Source organism: Amblyomma maculatum, unplaced genomic scaffold (assembly GCF_055883805.1).
Source record: "Amblyomma maculatum isolate TAMU_Amacu unplaced genomic scaffold, ASM5588380v1 scaffold_22, whole genome shotgun sequence".
Lineage (NCBI taxonomy): Eukaryota > Metazoa > Arthropoda > Arachnida > Ixodida > Ixodidae > Amblyomma > Amblyomma maculatum.
The window spans coordinates 3522021-3546739 of record NW_028146747.1 but is presented as its reverse complement, the minus strand read 5'-3'; the positions used below and the strand labels follow the sequence as shown (position 1 = coordinate 3546739).

At 46.7% G+C, this 24719-nt stretch overlaps 1 protein-coding gene and 1 pseudogene across 1 annotated transcript in view; both read left to right on the top strand.

The window, feature by feature from the left end:
- Positions 1 to 24719, top strand: part of LOC146171487 (cholecystokinin receptor type A-like) — a 387924-nt gene that overhangs the window by 157010 nt on the left and 206195 nt on the right. The gene's annotated exons all lie outside the window — the stretch shown is intronic.
- On the top strand, positions 17679 to 18293 carry LOC146171489 (uncharacterized; annotated as a pseudogene).

The window sequence follows — 24719 nt, the reverse complement described above, 5'->3', positions numbered from 1 at the left end:
GCTATGCCGAGACCGCCGCTTTACCCGCCGCTACTGCCCGTGAAGTTGCCCTGTTCTTGCTACATCATTTTGTTCTTCGCCACGGCGCGCCGCGAGAGCTGCTGAGTGACCGAGGACGCGTCTTCCTTTCCAACGTCGTTGAATCTCTACTAGCCGAATGTCGCATCATACACCGGACCACAACAGCCTACCACCCTTAAACAAACGGGTTGACTGAGCGCTTCAATCGCACTCTCGGAAACATGCTGACGATGTACGTTGCCGCCGATCAGACTAACTGGGACGCTGTCCTTCCTTTCATGACATACGCTTATAACACCGCCACGCAGTCAACTACTGGATTTAGCCCTTCCTTCCTCCTTTATGGGCGTGAGGCGTCGTCCACGATGGACACTATTTTACCATATCGTCCAGACTCCTCCGAGTGTACTCTCCTTTCAGACGTTGCCAAACATGCGGAGGAATGTCGCCAGTTGGCCCGGTGTTTTACATCGGAATCTCAAGGCCGCCAAAAGCATCACCGCGACAAAGATCAGACGCCATACGTTTTTCCTGCAGGATCCCTTGTTTGGCTTTGGGTTCCCGGCACCCCACCGGAATTGTCATCAAAATTTCGAACCGAGTATCACGGCCCCTACCGCATTGTCCGTCAAACCTCCCCTGTGAACTACATCGTGGAGCCACTCACTACCTCTTCGGACATGCGTCATCGCGGCCGCGAAACTGTGCACGTGAGCCGTCTCAAACCCCACTACGATCCGCTCCTCTTGCCCTCACCATAGGTCGCCAGGATGGCTCCTCCTCGTTCCGGGGGAAATTGTAGTGAACTACACGAGGATATACGAAGACGAGGATTAAGTAGGTCAGAATATCACGAAGACGAGGATAAGGACGACGAAGTGCCGCTGCGCTGCTCGTGCTCGCTTGTGGAGACTGATACTGGCTGTGTTCTTGTGTGGTTCGCCGTGAAACTTCGACAGGGTTATTATCCCTGTTAAAGCACAGTAAAAACCCCCTTTCACTGGGAACTTTAAAAACTCGTTCTGGGCATACTATGTCCAGATGGATGATAGAAAAAACGATAAATGCAAGCACTCTGGGGAGAGAGGGATCCTCCACCATATAATCTGGGAATGTGCTAGTTCCCCAGGGGCTAAAGCAAAAAATTGAGGGATCCTGCGCCATATAATCTGGGAATGTGCTAGTTCCCCATGGGGCTAAAGCAAATATAAATTTTAGAGAAGCCTGGGAAGCCCTGCTGTGGAGCGAGGTGTCTGTTCCACAGCAAGCCATCCGCCTGGCGGAAGAAGCCGCGAAGAACCAAGACCTCTTTGCCTGCTATCGAGTGTCCTGGCTCCCGTTCCTTAGGCCTGCGTGCCAGAGGCGGGGACTGGGGCGCCTCTTATCTGGTGGAAGAAAAAAGCCCCCCCCCCCCCTCCTTGCGTAAGCTGGAGGAGCGCGCTGTGTGAGTGGTACGGGGGACAGTAAAATGTTTGTGCCTCGCAGTTACTCGCAGTGTTGCGAAAAAAAAAATGAAAAGCTGCGTTGATTATGTGAAATTTTTGTCCTGATACCTATAGTGATCACAAATATATCGCGATAAGTTACACGCAGTGCATGTATGATTCATACTTCGGGTCAGGAAAAGCCGCATACTAAAAAAAAGGAAAGAGCGAGCACAGGACTTTATTTGAACAATCGGCCTTTTGCGGGACGCGACTGCGCATGCGCCCAACCCCTTACGGCGTAGTCGCGAAGCGGACTGGTCGGGTCGTGGCCGCTGCGATCGGCTCCGGCGGGGGGCTAAACAAACTGGCGGCTGCCCGCGGCGCCTGCATTTCTGCAGTCGTTTTGGTGGTCGTTGTTGGATAGTGCCACGCTCTTGACGATGCCGACAACTTGTGTAGCGTTTGGTTGCGATACACAATGTTTAAAGGAAAGCGGCCTCGGCTTTTTTCGCTTTCCAAGCGCATCACGAGACCGTCTTCTACGCGAAGCTTCGATAAAAGCTGCTGTCGGCAGGGCGATCAAGGGCGCCCTTGGGAACCGTCGACCGCATCAAGACTGTACGGGGGAACCACTTTGTAACAGGTACGAACTAGGTACTGAGGCTAAATATTTTTGCAAGCTGTAATGAAACCTTTTATTAATGAGCAGAAAAGCCCTGCATGTCACCGCGCCACCTTGACTTATCCCGACGATATTCACCTTTTTGAGCAACGAGGCCAAGCGGGAGAATCCTCTGAGCCGTTTTCATCGCGCGAAAAACCGGACAGCCAAACAAAAGCAACCAAAGGAGTCAGCGGCCAGCTACCACCTGCCAGGGCAATGGTTGTGGGGACAAACGGGCACACGTCGAAAAGTTATAGAATATAGTAAGAATTTCACCTAAAACAAAAACATGGAAGAAACTTTGTCATCAACCTGTCATTATTTGAAGCTTGTTTCTAGGTGCCGAATATTGTTTCCTTGGTCTCAGGTTTCTTTTTTTTTTCTTTTTACAAACTTCAGTGGCTAGAAGACCGTTCTCAAAGTCAGACCATAGAAATTTTGATGGCTGTTCCCTAGCACCAGCAAGTTGGTTGCCTTTGAGAGTGTTCATTAAAATTCCGTGCTTCATTGGACTACCCACATTCAGTATGATTACCGCTTGCTCGTAATGCATTGAAACTTGATGGGTTGGAGGTGTTGCTGCATTATTTGAAAGGCATTTAGTTTCACATGCTGACTGAGAAGAACCAGAAGGCTGTTTCAGAAAATGCAAGATATGTGGTCGTAGCAGATTTGCTAAACTTTCTTTTCTCACATATGTTGTCGCTGCTTCTGCATCAAGAAGTAGTCATAGCAGTGCGTCTCACAGTTATCAAGTCATTGTTTAATACAGTAACATAAAAGTGGGATGAAGTAGGTATGAAGTGGGATAGAAGTGCACAACTATTACAGACTTCACAGTTTCTTTCATTTACGCTGCTAATTACAATCCGCCCAAACAAACGACAGACGGCCGCTAGAAAAGCAGACCTGAAAAGTCGCAAGGTACATAACGTCACAAAGTACTATCAATAAAGGAAACTATTTCTAAGGGGGGATACAGAAGAGTCGCTAACACAAGTGCTTCCCTTCTTTTTGATGATGAAATCTTCAAGAATTTCACGTGCAACCTGGTCGCGACTCCTGCCCATAATCCTTATTCCGTTAAGCACTGGCTCACAATTGCAAGTCCCGCCTCCTAACGATTTCTCTTGCTCCCTATCGTTAATGCAGTGTGGTTTATATAGACCCGTCCACGTGGGATTTCGCACATCACTCCAACAGGAAGCGTGCCGTGCATCTTTTCGCTTTCTTCTTTTGGCCGATCCGCGAGCATAATCCGTTCAGCGTTTTAGGCCCAGAGAAAACGACAGGTACTGTCAACAGCAAACGTTTGCGGGATCTCCAGCGCGTGGCGGAGAGGCGGAAAATTGCATTGTTGAGCGCCATCTGCCGCAATTGTTCCCAATGACGAGGCTAACATAAATTTGCGCCGGAAGCACGTTTTGCGTATGCCTGTCCTTTCTTCCTCTATCAAGCATGGGCCGTCGCTCGCTTCCCCGTGACGCGCTTATCAGACTCACGGAGGCCGCTGAGGCGCTGTGTGATAATCGCCCCTAGCGCGGCGTGCTACGTTCTCTGAATAAATGTTATCTTGCAAGAAGCGTCCTAGCTGAGCGTGAAAATCATTTCAGTCCTTTTCAACTAAGGTCAATTTTGGTGTTCTGTTATTTACAACGAGTGCACCTTCGTCCAGAACTGAGATTATATTTGCTGCAAACGTACGTGAAAGATATCACTTAGGCCCTGAAATGCAACTCGGCTCTCTTGGCTCTCTTGTTCCTGATGCGTAATTCCGTCTCCTCAACGGTAGGATCCCGCAACTTCTTTCTCCTCACTGGTTGCCTATCAGCGGGTTAAACGGCGATAGTTACCGAAAGGTGTCTCTGAACGCAACCTAAAGGTAACATACACTCACTGTAGGCAGGAAATGATTATGGTGAAGGTAAATGATTAGTGTTACCATTGTCATGCCATCACCTCGTGGCTCTGTTCAAGGCTAGTTTTGTGGCTATTAAGAAATAAAAACAGTACATATTGCAACCTGAAGGGGAACACTCCCCAGGAGTGGTCTTGGTAGCGTATTTTAATGTTGCGGTTAAAACAAAATAAAACGAAATTGGAAAGAAAAAAGTTCCTCGTACAGAGAATCGAACAGATGTTTTGTTCGCTTAGTGCTGAAGTGTCAATCCAATGCGCCACGGAAGCAACGATTGAGACACGCTTTAAAGCCGCTATTATTAATTTTTACAAGGTTTCCGCTATCTGTCGCCAGGTGACGCTGCTCAGAGGACCCTACCGTTGAGGGAACGGAATCACACGTTCCTGATGGGCACGTAGCGCCAAAAATCTTCCCCTTACTTACATGGCGAAATAATCCCCTTGGTCCCGAAAAACAATTCCTGGCTAAGGGCCTTACGTGACAGATGCCTGTGGAGATCGTCTGCAGTCATAGTTTTATTGAATTATTTTTTTCTCATCGCACGGCGCATGGGTTCTTGCGTTCCGCTCCCGTAAAGCATTTACCGTGTCATCATGCTTAACTGTAGATATATATATATTTTAATGGCAACAGGAGATGTCTGCCTGGTGGTAAGCCTAGCATGCTACTCCTGTTAAGGGTTGAGGGATGGGGGTGACAGAGTGTGGGAGGGGAAGGGGAAATAAATGAGAAAAAAAGAGAATCGGTGTCGCACACTTTCACACGCACATAATCACACACAGATGAGTTTTAAAGGGTATTAATCAACCCTGTGTCCTTCAGAAAAGTTAGTAAGGCCTTGGTAGCTCGCGCAGCAGACGATCCGTCGCATCAAGGACCCAGGACATGTTCAAGGCGCAAGGTTGCGTCTTTAGGTAAGCTTAAATTATTGCGCAGTGTTCTGCGATGTGCAGTAAACCGTTGACAGGAGGTTACCATATGTTCAAAATTTTCACACACATCACATGTAGAGCACAGAGGTCTGCTCGCTATGCCTATTTTATGTAGGAAGTAGTTTGTGTATGACACATTCAAGCGGATTCGGTGTAGACAGTTTCGATGCCACCTGTTCAAATTGTGAGGAATTCGAAAGACGCAAGTGGGATCTATTCGGTGTAGAGGTCGATATTGATGGTTCGGGTCACACCACAGAGAGCGTTGCAATCGCCATGATTTAGTTGCTACAAGTCTTGCTGCATCTCTTCGTGAGAATGGTACTGAAATTGTCCTTGTGGAATCTTTTAGTTCTTTTGCAGCGGCGTCGGCGAAGTCGTTGCCCGCGATGCCGCAGTGAGCAGGTAACCACTGTAGCACAATGCTGTGACTCAGGTCATTGGCCTCTGTGTGTAGCTTATTTATGTCAATGACGAACTCTTCCTGAATTCTTGATGATTTAAGCAATTGTAGTGCAGCGCGACAATCGCTGAAGATAACCCATGCTGCAGGGTGTTGTTGTAGAATATATATAATTGCTTCTCTAAGAGCTTTTAACTCAGTAGCCACAGCTGAAGTGGCCTTAACTGTAGAGTGTAGCACACGCCCCCAAGCCTACTGGGTGCGCCACAGTGAAATGTTTTAAATTACGTGTCCAGGTTTGATTTAGAGAATGAGACTACATCAAGGAATTTGCAAATGTGAAAGAAGCCCAAAATCGATGTTGGTAAAAAAGATACATACAGCTCAGAATGCTCACAATAACTCAGATATTGCTCAGGCCGAAGCTTTTTCACCCGCGGGGTCGATGTGTCATAGGCAACCTGCAATGGAGTTTGCTTAGACATGTGGGGCCACCGGGCGGCCGACGGGGGCTAATACTGAGGTGGCGCAGAAACTGACGGCGTGTAAGTTGCGGCCGCTGTGTTCTTTCTGCGTTCGCGTTTTGTTATCTCAGTGAGTGTAATTTACTCATTTAGTGACTTCAATGGTCTCGTGAGATGCTTCGACAACTACGGATGTGAACAAGAATAAAAAAAGCGCCGGGGCGGTGAGAAAGACTGCCACAATCCCGAAGGAAAACCAAGCGCACCGCTTGCTGGGAGAACCTGAGGAGAATGATAAGAGAAGTGGATAGTGGCTGTGAGAGAGTAATGTAACTGAAATTCGTTTTGTTATGGATCCAATGGCGTCCAGACGCCCAAGAGCTAAAATAAGACGATTGCCCGTTGAGCGGAGGAAACGGTATAAACTTCTGACTCGGGGAGTCGCACGGGCACTCTCCGCAGTACGCGTTCCGCGCTGTAAAATCTGGCGTGTACTGGTTTATGCCGTGCAAAATCGAGTGGCATTGTCCTTTTAAAGGACGTGACGTCCAGGAAAGCAACACAGTCGCGCCGCCGCAGCATCGAATTCCAGCCGGGTTTCATCGGAGGCGAAATAAAGAAAAAATGCTCGTGGTTCTATGAACCATATTTCTAATGCGGTGTCTATTCGGAACCACGAAGCCAAAATATGTTCAAAACTTGGAATTACAGATTTGAATAAGCATATTTATCTATATATTAGTTTTTAAGGTGCTGAAAAAGTCGAAGTGGCGGAGTGTGGCGGCCTATGATACTGTGTACGCGGAGCATGGAACTTAGTTCTATCGTTCCGCGCCAAACATTTCTTGCACCGACTGCTCAAGCTGCTAAAGAGTTTCTTGTTCCAGACGATAGACCGTTGCATCATTAGTAGCAGCTGTAAAAAATCCTAACTCTAACGACCTCATTTACGGAAGCTTTGCCGTTGAGTGCCTGCATTTCCCGCCGGCTTACCCCAAGCTTGAGGTATGGAGGTGCAAAATGCATGCCAGTTGTTGTTGTTAAGAGCTTTAGTTTTCCAGTGATGTAGGAGGCCCCTTACTCCCCGCCCCCGGCACGCAGGCCTATGGGACGGAGGCCTGGGTCTCCGCGACTAAATGCCAGGTTTCGTTGATGACGCACGCTATTACCGCACAGCGCTTGCAACCACCACAACATCCGTAGTGGGTACCACACCATGTCTCCTGTAACCTCCGTAGCACTGTCGAAAGGTGCACCACGAACAGAAGTGTTCGTCATGGTATTAAACTGTAAAGCGAAACCGCGAGGAAATTATTATGCTGCTGTAATCAAACAGCAAGAACAAAAAAAGAAGCAACGGCGATCAATCTCTTCTCAGGTTCTCTCTGGACTTTCAATAATTGGGTATGAGGTGTGAACGCAATAGGTAAATGAAAAGCTACGTTTACAACATTTTTTATTTATTTAATGATTTCTTAATTCATGATCTCATATCCGACTGACGCCCTGAGAAAATAAATTTCGTTACAAAACAAAACAAAAACAACGCCTACTCACGCGAAATTCAAGGTTGTGCGCGTGGGTGTTCCTTCGCGAGCGGCGCGCACTTCGCGGTGACGTCGACGACACCATTCACTTTCTAAACATGACCATTCTCCAACAGGTGGTGTCCTTTCGCCACTACTAGTTCTCGGAAGTAGCTCTGAAGACATTCGATTGCCTTAAAGCCTCAGAAAATGAGAGCAGAGATGCTTCCCGCCGCACAACGCGAACGCAACCCGACCGCGCCGGCCGCCTCAGATTACTCGCCGCCGGCGGCGCTGAGCGCTGCACTTCACTAGCGCCGCTTGGCCACTGAAGGTTGCCTATGGGCGTTGTCGTGACGCTGGGGCTAAGTCGACTCGGCCTTCACTTGGTAGCGTGCAGAGGCTCCGGGTTAATGAAGGATTGAATCTTCGAAGTTGGTAAAATATATACAAGCAGGTTTAATGGCACTTTGAGAAAACTTATTTACATGAAAAAAGGGTATATCAGCAAAATGGCAAGCGTTAAGAGTTCATAGCGAGAAGCGTCTGGATGAGCCGTTTACTCAGGGCTCAGAGCCTCATTTCGTGCTCTGCAACGTCCTTAAAACCCCCTATGTCCAGCCCCTCTCTGAAGATGCTGACCAACCAGTTCCAGGGCACGCCCCTCAGATATCGGCATCCAATCGAACACATCACTGCACTGATGGTCTGATGCACTGACTGGTCCGGTATTGTTTCGTTGGGCGTGGTCACTTGTTGGCGGGTAGAGCTTGGGAATGGCGAGGAGGTACATTTCTATTCTTCTGCAAAGATCCGATATGGTGGTTCCGGCAAGTGGATTTCCTTCTCAGAGACCCAAGTGCACGTGCGCGCCACATACTGCTCCCAGCATTGTCCCTTTCCGGCAATTGCAAATCTTTCCTGCATTCCCGGGAATTCCTCTAATGGCCGTATTCGTCATGCTCCTTTCTTGTCCTGTGCGTCAGCGTACGTGTCACTCTGTCGTCTCCTTTGGACAATAGGCATTCCTCACTTGACAATAGCGCTTCTCGACGGGAAAGGTGAACAATTGAACAAAAGCACATCCGGCTATTTCTCACAGGGCGACGTTTCTTTGTATTTTTCTTGACGTTCCCTTGACAGGGCCAATTTGGCATTTGCAGGGTCTCGACAAAGCAAAGCAGGCTCACACAAAAAGATTCATGGAAACAGGCTCACTTAGAGCCCTTGCACCAACAGCACATATCCACAGCACATATCCATGCCCACAGGCGAACAATAGTGCGCGCAAATGCGGACCATGCACGGTCATAACAGCGTGCAAACTGGGTTATCTGTGTCAAACTGCCAGTATTGCGTTGTGCTAGTTCTGGCAAAGTTTTATAGCAAGGCGAAGACTGGGCATGCCCGACGAGAAAGTGATTGCCGCTTCATGTGCGCATTTTCGGACGATGGCACAATGCTGCGTCACAGCTCGGCATCTCGGCTCGGCCTCCCCGGCACGTCGCAAAATTGGCGGCTTGTTTTACGGATACACGTCCGCATGGGCGGCGTCTCGCTGCATCTATTTTATTTGAACGGTGAAGGTGAGAATGTATTGACCCTAAGACGCGTGTCGCATTGCTTCCTTTGCTGCGTGTTTCGCTTACTTCGTCGCATTACCGCACCAACGTTCGCAGAATGTGCTTTAGCTGGTATCACAGGAATGTTCCTATTGTCAGTGGGATCTTTCTCATGCGAACGCATGAGAACTACGCAACAACGATTTCAGGGAGCGTTACTGCACATCTCAATGTACCTGGCTCCCCGTGGTCTTCGTCTCTCATCAGAAAACAGTGTGGCTACGGCTTTTACACGAAAAAGAATGACTCGATGCCCGCTCCTTTTGGGTGAACGGTCACTATCGTATGTACGATCACACCGATTCCTAGGTGTCATGATTGACAGTAACTTCTCTTGGGCCCCTCAGAATAAAAACCTCCGCAATAGTATTACTGCAGCGACACAGGTTTTCAGATTCATGGCGGGAACAAGATGGGGCAACAACTGCCGGTCGATGGCACTGCTTGAAAAGGCCTGCGTTGAAGGAGCGTCGCGCTACAATTTACCGGCGCTTCAAAGATTACGTCCAAGCCAGAAGATTCTTGAATCCGCGCGGAACAACTGCTTGCGAATATGCCTTGGCCTCCCAAAAGGATCCTTTACATCAGGAACACTTGCAGAAGCAGGATGTCTCCCGCTAGATTTGATCGCCGCCCAAGAAAATAAGCGCACCCGCCTCCGACATGTTCTTCAAGGGAAGAAGAACTTCTTAAACCGTGTCCACAATAGTCAATGTAACTCTGGCTTTGGTCAAGCTGTACAGCTTCTGCCCCTCCCTACTATTCCTCAGCCACGAAATATTCTACCACTCACCTTTCCCCCCTGGACATTATCGTCTCTAAAGGTGAATATGTATGTTCCTGGCGTATATGCGAAGAGCCGCATGCCACATGCAGTGCTTCTGCAAGCCGCTCTCGCCTACTTAGCTAAGGAATATACACAGTACACCCACACATATTAACCGAAGTTCCAACTATTCAAGACACTTCTTCCTGTAGCCTCTATGTGCCCTCAACAAACCATGTCCTGTCTTACCGGCTGCAGCAGAAGACATCATCTACGACAGCTGAGCTCCATGGCATCAAAGAAGCTGTTTTCTATATCCTGCGCCAGACCCCCGGCCGATGGGATATCTTCACAGATTCCAGAGCATCTCTGCAAATCATGTATGATCTGCTGAAGAAAACCAATCATCAGCCTGTTTTCCTTGACATCGGGTATCTGCATCATTTAGCTACAGACCACTGCATAAGATTTCAGGGGATATACCAGCCTACTGTGGCATTAAAGCCAATGAAAAAGCCGATGAAGCGGCTCGTAAAGGCCACCAACATCAACGATAGATTCGGACCTACTTCGCGAAATCTGATGCATCTTAAGTGGCTAAAAAATTTGCTACCGAAGCAAAGTATCGACTTCGGAGCTTGCCGACAAATCGCTATCAATTTCTTTATTCGATTGACCCACATCTAAGGTCAAGACTCCCTCCGAAATATCCTCGCCAACTAGAAACTCTTTATCATCGACTTCGCCTGAACTGTGCTTACACAAATAGCGTGCGATAGGGTTTGGTCAAATGAACAGTCCGCTTTGTGACAACTGCGGTTGGGTTGAAACTGTGCAACATATCCTACTTGAGTGTTCCGCGTACGCTGACGAGCGTGAGTACTACGAACGTAGTATGAAAAAGCTCTCCCCAGTACCTTTAACAATGGATATTGTTTTAGGTCCGTTAGCCTGCCCTAGGCAACAGACACTCGCAATGAACTTTTTATTTACGTATTTAAAAGACATTGGACTTTTAGGCAAACTTTAAGTTCACCTAGAATGTTACCCTTCGGAATTTTTCACGCTGTGAAATCTATCAGCACATTTATCGGACTATGCATTTCATCATTTCATTTTATGTCATTACTCCACGATGCACCTTAGAATACACCTAATGGCCGCATTGTATCTCTCCCTTCATTTCTTTTAATCTCCTCACGATTCTTCTTTCATCTTTACCTCCGAATTCCCCTTCCTAAGTAGCATGTCAGTGAAATTTAAACGCCGGATAAAATCTCTGTTCTTCATTAAAGGGTCTCTCTCTCTCCTTTTTTCGCATGCATATGTTAAATGCTGAAGTTGTAAATTTGTAGCCTCACATTGACTCCTCTGAGCGACAAATGAAGCGCGAGTAATAAAATGGAATCGGGAACAGGGCGAGCTTTTAGCTGTAGGGAGCGAAGCTGTATCATGTTATTTTCAGTTCTCAGCCGCATTTCCTTCTAAATGGTAACAATCCCCATTTGAATATCTTGCCTAAGCTATTACAGCTGGGTGTTCTAACGCTAGCGTTACAGTTATTGCGTTGTTGTTTTCTTTGTTCTTTGACACTGGTACGTACTGTGCTTGTTCGCGAAATCTCTTACCTTTTTATAATCTCACCGCGTCTCGTTTGGAAACCTAGGCTCAGGTCATTTTGTTATCACGAGGATTTCATGAAGACCATGAAAGACGAATGGATGGTGGTCGCTTTCCTATAGTTCAATATTTGCATTGTCGTGACGCGTCTATGTAAGTAATCGTGAATTAATAAAGCCTGGCTTTTGATGCAGCACAGCTTCACTCATTTATGCCCTTAGTGAAATCCCTTTAGTCAGGTGATTCTTATCCATGTGCTTGCCGAATTCACTTCAAGGTCCTTTATGTTTAGAAACGTTCCCGAAGAAATAGCCCCGGAATGCGTTTACATGACGCGCGATGGAAGACTAGGCCACGGTGTAAGAGAATATATCTTGCACCGTGGACTAGGCTAACGACGACGGAGCCGGAACGATGCTATGATAAGGTGGTTGAAGATGCCGTAAGTTAACATAAAACTTGACAGTAGAAATCTATGTCAAGTTGGTTGAACAGTTACAAGGTGCACTTTTCCGCCTTATCCGAGCATCGTTCTGCCACCGTCTTTGTTGGCCTTGTTTTTCACCCAAAATGAACAAAAAAATCAAATTATCCACCCATAGTACGTCGCTGTGACGTCACCAGCTTTTGTGACGTCACAAAATCACGTGTTTGCTTTGCCGCACAGTTCGCAGGGAGCGCCAAGTAACTAAAGCCTCGCTCAGAGACGACACGCATGCTTATATGGGAGGTAATTACGCTACCATTTACTCTTTCTACCATGGCATGGACGCGTACAGAGCCCTTACAGTCTCAGTTTCGGCCGTCAGTGCATTCAATGCTTCTTGAATTTCTTTCCACAGAGCATCGACGCTGTGGATACGACGACGCTGGGCAGCGGGGCGTCTTTTCCCCACAAATTCTCGATTAGATTGAGGTGCGCGCCACTTGGGGGCCATGGTAGTCGCAGCACACCGCAAGAGCTCCCACAAGCCGCGCATTATGCACTGGGCTGCGGTCGTGCAGCAGCCAGTAGAAACCGTCAGGAAACGGGCCGTCCAGGGGGCCGTCCAGAGCATACGGCACCAAGGTATTCTTAATGATGTCGCAGTCTGATGAAGCATTAAACGTTCCATCGATGCGCACTAAGGGGCCGAGTCCAACTTTGTTGATGGCTCCCCAGATGGACACGCTGCATCGACCACTCAATAGCACACGCTGCGTGTACTGCACTCGATACGTAATAGAAACGAAAAAAAAACGCGTTATGAACAACGCCATAGCTGCGGGGAGCACAGCTTATGTCATCACAGAGAATACTCTCCCTTATTATGAGTCGACGCGTGGAAAGGAAGGCAAAATTCTGTAAACTGTTATGATTGTGTGTCTTTTTGAGATATGGGTGCTTTTAAGGAAAAAAGTGCACGAGCAAAAAAACTGCGGCGTCATGAGAATGCTGCTAGATGAGTTCCTAAACTCCTGTATGATGCCTGATGAAGAACTCCTGCAGGTAACACTTATTTGGTCAATAAGCTGCTCGCCAAAGACAAAATGTGGATTCCTCTTCTTTGTTTTGTGCTAAGAATCCATATCTAATATTTAAACACCTTGTTTAAGACATGAATCTTAGCCATACGTGCAGTTGAGGCCGTCATATACGCTGCTGTTGGTCCCACCTGATGCAGAACGTGGATTCATCAGTAAAGCTGACCTGGCCCCATTCTTCAATACCCCAGTGCTCGTACGCATAGCAATTTCCAGCCTCTCCCGGCGTTGTTCTCTGTGAAATAGGGCTTCCGTGCTGCGGGCACAATTTTGTACTCCCACTTCTTTAAGACACCTTCTAATTGTGTCGCATGACACTGGAATACCCAGTGCTTTCCTGAATCCTTTGGCGCTCAAGAAGGGATCAACTGATTAGAAAGTGGCCTCAGTTTCGACATTGATATCCACACCCTGGGTGCCCTGTCTGCAAATTCAGAAATACAGAAGCTGACATCCATCACCCACTGTGGGAATGTCCAGCTCTGAAGCCAGCGCGGATCCAGTGCCTGGTGGCAGCTGGCCTCTCTCCCCATAATTAGCAATCATATGCCACTTGGGCGCAGGGACCACATCATCGTTCACTCCTCGACTTCACTGCATCAGTCAACCTTTTTTTCATTTATTTGACCACATTCTTCATTTGTAATAGCATTTTTAGGCCGTGAAACAATAAGCATTGCAAAAAAAAAGTACGGCTGCGGCAATAACCAGTCCGTCTTCTTCAGTGACCTTTGGTCGTCCAGTTCGAGGGACGTCAGCTATTCTTGTTCGATCATCACGGAACGCTTTCACCATTCTTGTTACTGCTGATTTGGGCCTTCCTGTCAGACGACATATTTCTGGGGCTTGCCTTCCACAAAGAGGCATGCAATATGTTTTCTTTGGTCCGCCGGAACGCGAGGCGGCATCGCAGAAATACATTCACCATCCATTGTGGTTTCAGGAGCAATGACGACGAACAGCGTATCAATGCTCATGTCATCAGTCGAAATATAATGCTTGCTAATCCGGCAACGCGTCGTGGAAGATAACATTTGTTCAGAGAAGGTCGCGCGTCACCATAGCCGCAGCTGAAGCAGACGCGTTACAATGGTACCACAGCGATTGTTTCGCTGCTAATTTCTTTGGTGAGGATATCTGCAGGTGTTAGCAGTTTCTGGCCTGTTATCCTGAAGTTGCCGCTTCTTTTGCACGTGTTAGGTTCGGAGCGACAATTGCGATCAGTCTCATGCTTGAGCTGAGTGTATACGTGTGCCATTTCTTCGGTTATTAGATAGTTGGAATATTGTGCGCATGTGGTGTCCCTTTTATTGTCAGTGTCCTTGTTGCGCCGCCGTTTATTTCACCAATGGACAATCTACAAGAAAAATATGAAAACACGACCTTGACCTGGTTATGTGTAGGTGTCCACAATTCCGTGGTGTTGACTCAGAAGTATAAGGCTTCTTCCTTTCCCCAGAGCCTAATTTGAATAAAAAGTGTGAAAAAACCGCGGCTTGAAAAGCGTGTGTTAAAAGAAGCTATCGTTGCAGTGTTCACAGTTTCCGTTCTATAATTACGTTTTTAGATAATTTCGCATATCACATCTTAATGTGATACGCGGTGTCCTGAAAATAAACATATAAAGGCCTCAAAGGCGCTCTCGGTGGTCTGGGAACAGACTAGGAATAGTAGAAAAAGCGAGCTAACGTTGCTTCCTACAGTTCGGTTTCCTCCCATAATTTGCATTGCTAAGATGTGGTATAAATTCATTGGGCCATTTCGAATTAAATTTTAGGAAGAGTCTCAACTTGGGAATATCTTGCGGAGGTTACATTTTAAGGATAAACAAAATACAGACCAATATCGGATAAATATGACACCCTGCAGCTGTGAGGATATCAGTGGTAATGAGCTGGAGGGCAGTTTCCTTCTGCATGCACTATCTCATAGCTGCAAACTAAGAGACCTGCTAGTCGATATTGCCTCTTGTTGGCTCATACCTCCGCCCACTTAGAACATGCAAAGCTTACCAAACGTCGTATTAGGTAAGACCTCTGTGCGTCAGTTTACCTCGGGTTTGGTAGTTTCTCAACGTGCGTTTAATGCATTCCTCACCAAACTTACACTTTCTCTGACTCACTAAACTCTTACGCCAATGATAAACGGCAGGAGAAAGGAAAGGTTAAGACAAAAATATAACGAGGAACTTGAGCTCCTCAATCTTTCATTTCGTCCGTGCATTTTCATTGCCAGCCAGCTCGGTGCGGCCTCGTGACGGGCGGCAGGTAGCCAGAGGCGTCGGGCAGATCACAATCGCTTCGGCAGTGAAGGTCAGCCGGACCGCTTTATCGCTACCATCGCCAACGACTAAGAGCGTGCAATCGCGTGATCTGAACGACGTGCATCGCTGTTGCTACTGGGGTTCCCGAGAGCTCGTGGTCGGCTGAAATTTTACTTTCCTCTTTGCGTTACGCATCAGCGGCTGCAGGTGTGATCTAGCTCTGCACGCGCTGCTGATTGCCTGGTCGAGAATAGTCGGAGGCGCTCTCACTCTCTATAAACTGTAATTCCGAATGTAGCGCAGAATGTATCACGTGACAAGGGAGAATTTCGCCAACCTTTTGAACAGCAAGTTTCTTGTTAATTCTTCCCGGGAATGTTGATGTATATTGTTAATGAATTTCAAAAGCTCAGCCCAACGTGTTTTAAAATTTGAAAACCGGAACTTGCAGAGGAATAAATTCTACGCATGGATTTCACAGGTGTCTTCTTCGGCACGTACAAGTTCGGAGCCGAGCAAGCCTAATTTTCTCACGCGCCCCGCAGAAAAGGCATGATGGTCACTCGAGCTCATACGCAAGCGCATATCGTATATGCTTAAGGTACTTCGCAATATTCGCTAGGCTACGCGTGCCAAATGTTTTTCTCTGAGGCATCCTCCGTATATACGGCCGGGACTGTACGCTTCTCTTGCAGTGTCTCTTCTGAAAACCCAAACCGTAGCACAAGTGCCGGATATGAAAAAGAATAAAAGATAATTCAACCAAGTTTTCGCGGCGTTCTATCTATTTAGATTGACTGAAACGTGATAAGCATAAATGATTGAATATGGTATTATAAAAAAGAAGATTTATAAATATTCTAGTTCAGCTAAAGTTCCCGGTGATCCATAACAACAGCGCGACAGACGGGACATAGAAGAATGGACGAACCAAGAACCAACTTGCCCAACAACTGGTAAAATTCCCGAACGTTAATTTGGTCACGGGGCTCAGTTCAGATTTTAGGGAAGGCTACAAAACATTTTACAGAAAATGGCTGCACCATTAGCTGAAACACCCCTTTTGTGCACGAAAGTTCATTACGAGCGTATTTCAATCTGGGAGACTGTTCATCGACAAAACTTTGCTCATTCTAAGAGCGCATCATACTAACCAATATCCTGAAGCCTCCCCTCATGGACGACTGAACAGTTAGACTATAAAGAGACACCGCATTTCGACTGCAAGCTTTTATTGCTCCGTTTGAATGTAGGACAACCACAGAATGCAGGATTTTTTTAGTCATCTGAAGAACAAGCCGTTGCCACCAGTATGTCGACTATTTCGCCCTGACTATAGCAGGGCAAAGGCCTCACCCATAATTCTCCAATTAACTCGGTCCTGTGCGAGCTGCATCCACTAGACCCCTGCAAACTTCTTAACCTCATCCGCCCACCTAACTTTCTGCCGTCCCCTGCTACGCTTTCCTTCCCTTGGAATCCAGTTTGTTGTCCTAAGCGACCATCGGTTATCCTCTCTTCGCGCTTCATGTCCTGCCCATTTCTTCTCTGCTGCCCAATAAATGTCGACTAGAAGCACGAAATAAAATAGCCTACCATGTGCATTAGAAAGGCGCTACTAGAGCAAATGCTTTGTCTGTTATGACCTTGCATAAGAACACTGACGCCTCTTATGCAGCCAGAAGCAAACCGACGAGAGTTTTACATGAGCAGCCTCAGTGGCCACAAGTTGCGCAACCCTCACTGCCAATTTGTCTAAAGCTGAAGGCGTGCTTGTCCAGAAGTAAACGTTCAATAAAGTACTCAAGTCTTAGATTCCCTCTAGAGCTGAGTATTGGTTGCTTTCAAAGCATCCAAAGGAAATCACTGCACTGCACATTTTGTGACATCTTTGCTTTTAATTGTTTTTGTTCATATGAAATTTCCTTGATATCCGTGCATTTTGGGAAGCAGAACTATTAACGGTTATGTTGACTATTTTAGAACTACTTGTAGGATCAATTCGACTATAATTTGCATCATGCTATTGTTAAGCGTGTGGCAAATAGAATGTTCAGAATAATTTGATGAGAAAGGTTCTATCGCAGACATTTCATGACGAAATATTTTGGTGCTTAAACACTTTATTCCGCAGTGTTTTCCACACATAGTCACCTAAACACTTTGTTGCCATTTGTTTTCGCAGACAAGTCAATGCATACTTTTGAGCGAATTCATGTTGTCTCTACCTCGGTATATTGTTACGGATCAAGAAGGAGGAAGTGGGCAGTGGCACGGGCAGAAGCGCTCGCGCTAGGTCCGCTAATATTTCCTTATTAAACGTCATCTCGCCCCGCCGGGGTGGTACTGCTCGGGTTAATGCCAGCAGCAATGTTTACCGTGTTGTCCTTCCCCGTTTCCCAACTGGTAAGCTTGTCGTCGACTCTGTTTTTCTACATGCTGACCTCGCCGGTCGCCCCTACCGTGCCCAAGACTTCAGAGACGCCCTTCGGAACGTGATGGATTTGGAAGAAATAAGCTCTATCGGACAATTTCAAATGTCGCATGTCTGGATGGTTACATGTAAATCGGCGCACTCTAAAGCAAAACTAGTCTCATGTGGAGATTTATTGGTTAAGAACCGTCGCTGTGTTGTTGTGGATCCAGAACCGAAGGAGATAAAGGCGAAACTTCTCTGGCTGCCTTAACGCTTGGATGACTCCTTTATTTGTGAAGCTCTACAAGCTTATGGCAAAGTCACCTCGATTTCGAGGGAAAACTGGAAAGTTGCCGATATGGAACAGATGACGACGCTCAGCCGAGATGTGACTTTGACTCTTGGCGAAGGGGTTAGCGTTAGTAACGTTCCACATCAGCTAACTGTGTGTGGAGTGCAGAGCCTCGTTTTGATACCTGGCCGACCACCTCTCTGTCTCCGCTGCAACCGTGTAGGACACATTCGTCGGCACTGCCGTACGCCTCGTTGCGAAGATTGCCGGCGTTTCGGCCACACAGCGGAGGAGTGTGTGGTTACATACGCGGACAAGCTTCGGCACCGAGTCCGGCCTCCTGACGAAGCATTACGGGAGCAAATCATGGACGCGTCTGAGATAATTGATGCGTCTGGCGACCTTCCTGTCGGCGTTGTGGCCGAGTCCTGAAGTTCTACTCCACAGGATACTAAGGAACAAAATACTGCTCATGCGTCCGAGGGTAAGGGGAACAACTCAGCGTCTCAAGCCTTGGACGAGATGTCGTGTCAAGCTTCGGACAAGGAGCCAACCGCAGACGATCCACCAATCGTTCCCGAACACCCAGCGAGTGTCACCGCGGATATTGTGACCCCTGTGGCCCTTGCTGTGCAACAACGTCCAGACCAGGGCCAAGTTCCTGTGGCTGACGGGCTCGCGGCTGCCGACGAGCCAGTCTTGAAGCGCCGTGCATCATGTGCCTCCGAGTCTAGTGTGGAGGACGGTCAAGCTGGCAACAAGCATCGTCGTCGCGGTCGAGCGTCGAAGCACAAAGGGAAGTGCCGGCGTTCGCGGTCGAGGAGGCCTGGCGGGGGTTCGGAGGCGGCTTCGCCGTCTTGCGAGAGGCAAATGGAATTGTAGGCAAAACTATGTGCTGTCACCATGGCGGTCTCTGAAGAGATAGTGTTTGCAACTCTCAATGTACGGGGTCTTAGGTCAAGCCAGAGACAGATGCAACTTCGCTGACTTTTGCACAGCAGGCGCCTAGATATTGTGGCAGCAGGCGCCTAGATATTGTGGCAGTCCAGATACGAAGATAGAGAGAGAGGAGGAAACCGAGAGGGCGCTACAGCCCTTTTTGGCAGATTTTAATGTCATTGTTGCTCATGCTGTGGGCTTGTCGGCAGGTTGTTTTCTGTTTCTGCGAAAGACGCTGCCTTGTATTGGCCTAACTTATAATATCGACGCCGAGGGTCGGTTGATATGTTGCGATCTTCTATTATTTAGGAAGTCATGGCAGATAATTAATATTTATGCTTTTAATACTGTGACACAGCGCATAAGTTTTTTTGAACACATAGCCAGCTGACTTGACTGTGACCGACATCTTGTGCTAATGGGCGACTTCAACTGTGTTTGCAACCCCATAGATCTCACGGTCATCGAACATCTTTTCTCTGTCCTCTGTTCTGTTTTCATCAGCTTGCCGCCTCGTAACAGCATTATAATATTGGAGAGCTGAGTTTTGCCTACAGTCGTCGTGAGCTGAAAGCAACCATAATCTTAAGCATTTTAAACATGTTATTTTTTAAAAGCGCTGTTCGAGCCGTCTCGCCTCATCCTAGTGACCAATGCATGGAGCTGTACTCCGCCTATCCTGCCTTCCTGGAAGCACTAATATTGTAAGGATGTACATCGCGGGCTCGCTAAGCGTGTTTTTCCTTCCTTGAAAGGGCATGACGCAGCTTGGAAATAAGTGTGGCTAAACGAACGCAGTTCTTCATCAAATTGCATCGGGAGGGATCAGACTGCTATGTCGTCCTAAGGCGCGTTGAGCACTCCCAAAATTGCACAGTGGGCTTGAACTAAACTCCCCAATTAAGGATTTTGCCATCTTTGCTCCAAATTGATCTTCGAACTTTACGTTCAAACAAAACTGCAAGTTAAACGCGACGTGCCACATACTTCGCGTTTGGACAACTAAGCTAAATAATGTTTAACTTTGAAACCTCATTTTTAAAGTTAAACATGCCTCACTTACTGCCGCTGCCTTTAATCTTTTAACTTCCTGTCTTCTTTTTGTACCTCTCCATTTCCGCTAGCTTCCGCTGTGTTGAGCAGATGCCGCGTCAGAGAAACATTTACTTTTGCCTCTTTCCGACCGACAACGTTTCAAGAGAGGCGAAATAGGGAGGCGTCCGAGTGTTGTGCGAAATGAGGGCACGTTAAAGGTCCCGAGGCCCCGGGCACCGTAGCCCATCACTATACGGCACTTCTTTCTCTCTTATCGCTTTCACATTATCTTGCTCCCTTCCCTTACGCGGCGCGCTTCAGATCTCCACGGACAGCTATCGCGCCTTCCCTTTCCTCTAAGCAGCTGACAATTTTACGGGCCACTCCCGCGAAGGAGCCATAGGTGCACCAAGTGTGGTAATGTCACAGTTGCGGACGCCGCGGACCATGTGACAAAACTGCTTTCTTTCATCTGCTCTAAAATAAAAAAAGATAGAAAATAAACAATGGGCAGAGTGGAATCATATGCATGACACCGTTTGATATCAAAGCAAAACGAAGCATAATAAAGCGTAAAATGCATAGAAATAGGGGTAAGCAGTGCTGCGCAGAACCACGCAAATCCGCTCTATTTTCGAAGAAGGTAATTCCTAAAAAATAGATGTTTATGGAAGCGGTCAAATACAAACTATTTTTGCTTGGGCATAAATAGTCATGAAAAAGTAACCGTGAAGAAAATTGATTTCGCGTAAACGACAAGAATATAGTGTGCGTTGGTTTCTCAACATAGAAACATTGAAAGCTCCAGCGCGGCAAAAAAATAAAGTCAACTTGAGCCATATTCTGCAGTTGCTCTTCAACTACTACTTTATGTAGCGAGCCACTCACGATCGTTTTTCAACCGATTCGAATATCAAATGCTAGTCTTATTTGTTTTTTCATCTGCTGTTTTTTAATGTTCCGGCCGCAGAAACTTATTTATTTTTCTTCCTAAATTGATTTTTTCTGCTTATTTTTTTTTTGCTAAATTCCTTTTTATAAAAAGTAAGAGACTGCCTGACCCTCGAACAAACTTACTGTCGAGCGAAACATTTACTGTCCGTCTAATATTAGTAATACCCGATCCGAATCTATTGGATGCGGAAGACGTATTTCTGAGGTGGAAGAAAACCATACAAGGGGTGGACTAAGTTTAGTTCGAACGTCGATGAACTCAATTTTCGAAATGTGTGAAGTTCAATTTTTGGGAGTGAATCAACCAGACTCGAGAGGCCACCCGGGTTCATTAGTCCAAGCACCCAAAGAGGGAGTGCGACAGCGGTGTGTGTTTAGATCCTCTGCGCACAGACGTTGATGCAGTGCACGCGAGAGTGGCTTAAGTAGAAAATGAGGAATGACCGGCGAAAGCTACGAGATTCCGCGCTTGCGTCCCCCGAGGAATTGCTTTGTTCCGACTGGCGCAACAGAGTTAAAAGACCTAAACATCTTGTATCAGTGCCGGCGTTGTGAGCGTAATATCAAGAACATGACGCTCGCAGGCTTTGCTGGAAACTTCTTTCGCGCATTTCCAGAAGGTGGCCAGCGCAACACATGCTGAGTCGGCCAGGCCTCATCTCGCACTAAACCAGCTTTTACCGTTGCATGATCTTTTGCGGAATCAAGCATCAGAGGATGTTCAAACATTTACTGATGAGCCCAAAGTTATTGGTTCCTAAGCGCTCAGTGTCGCGCCTATTGTGAGAACTAAAAATCTCAGCTACGGTCGAGCAAAGTGTAGAGAAAATATATGACCTTTCTTGGCGACGCAGTCGGGGCATTCCATTTATCAGATCATCATCATCATTAGCCTGATTATACCCACTGCAGGGTGAAGGCATCTCCCATATTTCTCCACTTAACCCGGTTTATCAGATGAGCTTGTTTTGAATCATGCCAGGAAGCAACGGCTGAACATTTAATTTCTTCTGCGTAGCATATATTTTTCTTGTCCTACCTTTGCTCTTTCATTCTTACTTAAAGAAGACCTGTATTCAAAGAAAACGTAATTTTTTCGCGGAGCCGTTAAGAGCGGAAAGCTAGCGGCCGTGACGACACCGCTTTTGAGTCAAGGACCGGCCTTGAATCAAAGGCCTTGAAAAACCCCTTTGAAGGCTGGTAACGTCTTAGCTTTGCCGGATTGGTGCAGTGCAGATGTGTTGTGTGCGTGTGCGTTGTGTGGACTTTATTGTTTTGTGCATTTCATCAGTTATATTGCGTTCAAAAAAAAAAAGAAAAAAGAAATGACGAGGGAACACTTAAGTTTTGGAGTTTACGAATATGGATTACGTAATACTAAATTGAGTGAGCCATTGAAAAATAGTAGTTAAGAAACTGTTATCCACTCTTCGCTAACGATATCAGTATTTGAAGATATATCCTAGGCATGAAATATGATAAAGATACAATTTAAAATGTATGGTTCGTTCCTAAATTGTATAGGATGAAAAATTAGTGTTCCGGAAGTTAACAAACTACCCAGAAATGTTAAACAAATGATTTAAGCTAAGTGACGCAATATGAACAAAGGAACAAGAAGTAGGACCGAATTATTTTCGAGCATCATGGGACACCAGCTAAATATACCTGTAAGCAGCACCCATGATCTCATTTGTTTAAAATGTACTTTGTTTTAGAGCACACCTCTTTGGCGCCCGTTACTGCGTTTCGCGGCGTCGCCGTTGGCGTTGTCCTTCCCATAGTGTTTCTTACTCTTACCTAGAGCGAAAGCTGTGCCGCCATCTATGGGAGTTTGCATGGAGTTTCCAGACGGCCAGTTCAGCTACCATGGACGCACAAAGCATCATGGGCCAGGGAACTACCGAGTGAAGAAATACAAGTTTTGACCAAAACTAATGGAAAGATAAACGTTGTTTTACAGTTAAAAATGTCCTAACAGTCAATATTGTCACTATGTATTGCAAAAGAGAGAGTGAAACAGCATGCCAGTGCGAAATTTGCCCAATATAAGCTATGGCTCTTTCGCCTATTGGCTAAGTATCGAGCAGCACAGATACCAATATTTCGCACTTAATAGGCACAGTTTGAAAGCAAAAAAACGTTTTAGAAATATTTGTGGTTGCCCAGTCACTTTAGGAAGTTTTGTTTGTGGCATTTCGGAGAAACCTTTTATTGCCTTCGGCTGCTTTTGCGCCTTCGCTACTATGGCTTTTGCGGTCTATTTTCGCACCTCAAGATGATGATGATAATGAAACGGAGACATCTTAGTAACGACACTCTGTTCCCGAAAAAATGCGACTGCACCGCACCAAGAAGAACACCGGCCCATGACTTTTAGCGCGCAGATGGTGGCTGATGTGTAGCGCCGTGAAGTTTCTGTCTAATTAACAGTGTCAGAAACTCCTTGGTCCCTCCTAATCAGGTTCTGCACTGGGCACGTGCGCGCCGCCGCGGATCGCTGACTGCGTGAAGAAGGAAGGCAGGAAGGAAGGAAGGAAGGAAGAAAGAAAGAAAGAAAGAAAGAAAGAAAGAAAGAAAGAAAGAAAGAAAGAAAGAAAGAGAAATGAAGGAAAAGGAAGGAAGGAAGGAAGGAAGGAAGGAAGGAAGGAAGGAAGGAAGGAAGGAAGGAAGGAAGGAAGGAAGGAAGGAAGGAAGGAAGGAAGGAAGGAAGGAAGGAAGGAACTATTTAGACCTAGGTACACTTTCGGTGGTTTTTGGGGCGTCTTCAGACGTGTCTCCGTGTTGCATACCCTGGAGTCTTCTCCGTCGAACTCGTCCACTTCTAACCAATGGCTAGTTGCTCTGCTGATCAGGGCTCCGCTGGCCACTGCCGCCCGTTGAGGCTTGAGCTCACTGCACCAGACATTGCTGGTCTTCGCAGCGGTCGCTGGACAGCAGAGTCTCCCTTAGCTTCGCACTCGGGTTTCGTATTTTGGTGAGCACGTCTATGTTTTGAGAGGCTCATGTGCTGTGACATTGTGTGGATAATTTTGTTCAAATGTGTAGGTTTGGGGAGGAACCTGTCTGTAATTGTCTCCAAATGACAGCTTCCTCTCTGTTGAGAGAACTGTATAGTGGATGAAACAGCGCGAAAAGACGAAACACACAAGAAGAGACGCACAACAGACGAGCGCTGACTCGCAACTAATTTTTGATTAGGAAGAAAGCGGATTCTTATACAAAAAATATGTCACATGATGTTACAAAGAACGAAAACTTTGACCAGGCAAAATTCAAGAGATATCTTCTTCCTTCATCAGCCACGTGGAAAACCCTATCAAGCAAGACCAAACATACAAGACCCCCTCCCCTTCTCCCCAACGGCCCGCTTTACAAATTATAAATTATCACCAACACTATTCAGAAAAAAAAAAACACCTTTTTCGATAAGCACCAACGAAGGCTGGCTGACACAGTGCGACTGCGTCTTGCTGATGTAATATGCCTCAGTAATTTCTTCTCGTCGTTTTGTCCCTATGGCGAAACAAAATCTTTGTTTTTGAAACCAAGGGGTGACAACTTTTGTTTTCCTGCTTTCCTTCTTTCCCACAAGCCCTACAATGATCTTTCAAGTGAGAATATCGTGTGTCCTACAGCGAATTGAGGTGTTCACGCAGACGAATATTTATGCACCGACTCGTTTGACCTATGTATACCTTATTGCATGACAGTGGAATTTCGTACACGACAGCGCAGGCGCAATCTACTAATCTCGACCTATGCGAAACCTGGCTTTCAAACGGGTTAATATTCTTTAGCTTTTCCTGGCGGTTTCTGATAGCGCAGCAGAGCCCGCCCAAATTATGCGGCGCCGAAAAAACGACATTAACTTCGAATCGCCCAGCTACATTTTTTAGGTTATGTGCAATCTTATGCATGTAGGGAATC